Here is a 3,856-nt window from a genome sequence, read left to right as displayed (position 1 = left end):
ATATATATTTTGTTCGAGTATAAACTTAGTTGTATTCCAAGATAATTAACTATGATGCCCAAATCACATTGGCTTATGACAAATCACCGACAGGGGCTAAATCACCTTGATTAAAACAAGTTTTTATTTCAAGGGGAAAATAGCTAAAATGCAAACTAATCAACATGAATTTCAAACTTTATCCTCTTCGAGCTAGGCTTATGAAATCATTTCTAAGAACAAACTCGACAAATTCAAGACTATTCTTTCAACCAGACAGAAACTTTGTAGAACTAAAGGAAATCAAATGAAAGATCAGATCATAAACCTCAAGCGTAACAACTGAAGCAACGAATATCTAAAAAAGATCTATCATGTATGTAATCATCACGTTGTGCTATTAGTTTGAAAGGAGCCATGAAGGACACATCACCAGATGTCATTTCAGAAATATCCATTGTCTAAAAGAATCAACCGTGAATATTGCCATGGGGTTAGTATTCAACCATATGATAGAAAGAGAAATGGTAGCAGAAATCACCTTAACTAAAACATCAAAGGTAACAATTTATTTTGGATCAAAAGTATCAACGAGTGGTTCAGCCATAGCTTGCTTCCTGATGCAGCTCATATCAAAACCATACACATTGTTCCAAACTGGAAGAAGGAACATAGTTCGAATAGAAATAGTAAACCATCACTTTAAATGTGACAAAACAGAGTCTGCCAGGATAAAACCATAAAAAAATGCTTGGAATAATTAGAAATTTATTAGAATCTAAAAGGAATAATTAGAATATTATAGCACTGAAAGGACTACAAAGACTCACACTCAAATGAACTTTTAGCCATGTAAGGGTAAGGATTAATTCTCAAGTCAAATAGAGAGAAAGGTCAGTTCAATTAATGGCTAAATCCGAGTAAGAGCAAGGTTCAATATGGATCTTGAGATTTATCGCATTGTCTTTTTTTATATATTTAGTTCATTATTTTTGCATTTTAATGTACATTGAATTTTATGAGACATTGTCTTCTGGTAAGAGCTAAAGAATGTGATTCTTATTAACTAATAATGGTTACTATTTAGTAAAGAAGGGTTGTTCCTTTCAAGTATTAATGAATATTCAATTTAGACATTTGAGTAAATATTTTCTTATTTTTTAATTATTTATGTTCTTCTATTTAAGAGATGAAAAAGGAAGTATATTTTGTTGTTTCTGTAATTTTACAGATAATGAACTGTTGGACTTATTGTGAATTTTCGTATGTGTTCTTTTGAATTATGAAGTTAAGGATGCAAGGACCAGAGTATCATTCTATCCTAAAGTTTGTGACAGCACAAGATCAACTCATGAGTTTTAATCTGATATTTTATTTACATCTCCAAATATAAGCCTATAAAAATTAGAGAGTCAATTAAATTAAATTTTTAAAGAAAAACGTTATAAAATTATAGTATGCATCTTGTAGTAATTGTTTTTTTCCTAATACCACACTGAATGTTGTGCAACACATAAAGAGCATTGATTCTTACAACATTATAATAAGAACGGTCCATAATTTTCCAAAGTCAGATTACATAATGCTCCAAGGAAATCCAATATCAAACCTAGTTTCTAGGGATGTAAATGAACTAAACAGTTCGTGAGCTAATCGAAACTTGATTCGGTAAAAAGCTTGTTCCGAACTCGCTTAATGAGTTAGGCTCGTTAACTATGATAAACGAGCTCATAACAAATCGAGCTTGAACTATTCATGAGCTTGGTAATTTCAAAACGAGCCGACCTTGAGTCTTATGATAAAAGTTAGATTCGAGCTCGTGCCGAGCTCGAGCCCGAATATAACTTAAACGAGCCGAACTTGAGCATAATACTGTTTGGCTCGGTTCGGCTCGTTTACATCCCTACTAGTTTTCTTATATGCGCATAAATATCTCTAAATGAACCATTAGGAGTTGAATTAGAGGAAGGTTCGGTAAATTGAAGATTAAGAGGAAGGTTCGATACTGTCATTATGTTTAGCCTATACATACCATAGATCATCGAGTTTTTAATCAGACTTAAGAGCATTTATATTGAGTAGTAAATATAACCAAGAACCATATAAAGAACTAAGTAGGTACGATCATGACAATGAATAAAAATGCAAATTTGATGTTTAGGGAAATGGAAACAGACTGGAGTTTCACTTACAAGCCATTTATCACGCGCATAAAGAACTGTGTCTAGCATGTTCTCAAACAACAGGAAATAACCCATCCACTCAGAGATGATAACATCTACATGAACCACAGGAAGCTCAATCTCTTCAACTTTCCCTTTTAGCACAGTTATAACTATATAGATACAATATGACAAATAAGTAAGATGGAACTTAGGAGTACAATCATCAAATATAGAATCACTGGTCACCATCAGAATATCCATTTGTTCGAACTATTTCTTTTGCCATGTCAGCCATTTGAGAGCATTCCACCAGCATTCCACCTGCACATCTGATTTAACCCAATAACACCAATCAAATCAGGGGAATAATAAAAAATAAGAAGAAAAACTAATAGGTACAGGAACTAATACTTTTTGTTGTTTCGTGTTCCAAACAAAATATTGTATTTGAATGCACTATGAAAGTAGGAACTAGCTAAGCTAGTTCATGGATGGACACAAGAAGAAAAAAGGAGGACACTTAAAACTCCACAGTCATACATTCTATACTTGTGATTACTCTCTGTATATACTTTGTCGAGCAACATGTTTGATCTAGTCACATGGAGGTCCAAAAATTCGCACAAAATAGGAAAGTAAATTAGAATTGATTAGGGAAAAAACCCTTTCAAGATTTTCAAAGAACAATTCTACATATCTAGAACTAGTTAGGGAATAACTGTCATTTTCCCATTACACGATAGCTTATTTCATAGATATGATATGATTTCCAACTATTGATGCACCTAATTCATTCCAGAGAAGGTAATTCAAAAAATCACTTACTGCATATACGTGTTTTGCCCCTGCTTTAGCACAAAACAGAGATAAAATTCTTGTTCCTGCACCCACATCAAGGACGACCTTGTTCTTGAATAGAATTGTATTATGATAAATAACATTCTGATATGTTTTTGTCCTAACAACGCCCTTTAACATTTCCTGCAGGACAAAGAAATAAAGGGAATCAAATGCATCAAAATTTAAAAAAACAAAGATAAATGATTTCAAAAGAGCATAAAATAAAGCAAAAGGAAATAACAACAGACAATTAAAAGAGATGAAAATCCTACTATCATCCATGATGCCCAGAAATTTTTATATCAGTATGAATCAACTAAACAAATATAGTAACCATTTAAGCATATAACAGCAGACTAAGTATGCTTCTATGGCACAGACAAAGAAGTTCATGTCAAACAGATGCATCCCTTTGAACATTTAGTTAAGGCTGCTAAATATCCCAAAGAAATAACAGAACTTTTTTGTCAACAGTAGCACTTAAATGTGCATAAACAATAAAAAACATTTCAACACACAATAAAAAGAAACTTGATAGTTCAAGGAATACATAAAACCAACTTAGCAACAGGAAATAACAACTCCTCAATCTAGCAAACAAAAATGATAAAATCAAATCAGGGTAGTGTTTGAGGAAATTCATCAAACAGATTGCATGCATCAATAAATTAAATTTGTCAACAAAAGCCTTTGTCCAGAATTTTGTTTTCTGGATAAGAGCATCAGTTCTAACATCCATTGTTGTTGTAGCTTAATTGAGGGCAAGAATCTTTGATCTCCTTAACAATGCTCGTGAAAGACTGAGAAGTTGTCTTTGTCCGACATTGAAATTCTCCCCAGCTTTCAAGACCTAATGGGTACGACACATGTAT

At 32.6% G+C, this 3,856-nt stretch overlaps 1 pseudogene; it reads right to left on the bottom strand.

Annotated features, from left to right (window-relative positions):
- Positions 1-308: 308 nt before the first annotated feature.
- LOC121990943 lies at positions 309-3,266 on the bottom strand (annotated as a pseudogene).
- Between the last annotated feature and the right edge of the window lie 590 nt (positions 3,267-3,856).

The sequence above is a fragment of the Zingiber officinale genome, chromosome 6B (genome assembly GCF_018446385.1).
Source record: "Zingiber officinale cultivar Zhangliang chromosome 6B, Zo_v1.1, whole genome shotgun sequence".
In the NCBI taxonomy this organism is placed as follows: domain Eukaryota; kingdom Viridiplantae; phylum Streptophyta; class Magnoliopsida; order Zingiberales; family Zingiberaceae; genus Zingiber; species Zingiber officinale.
This window is presented reverse-complemented; position numbering and strand designations above follow the sequence as displayed.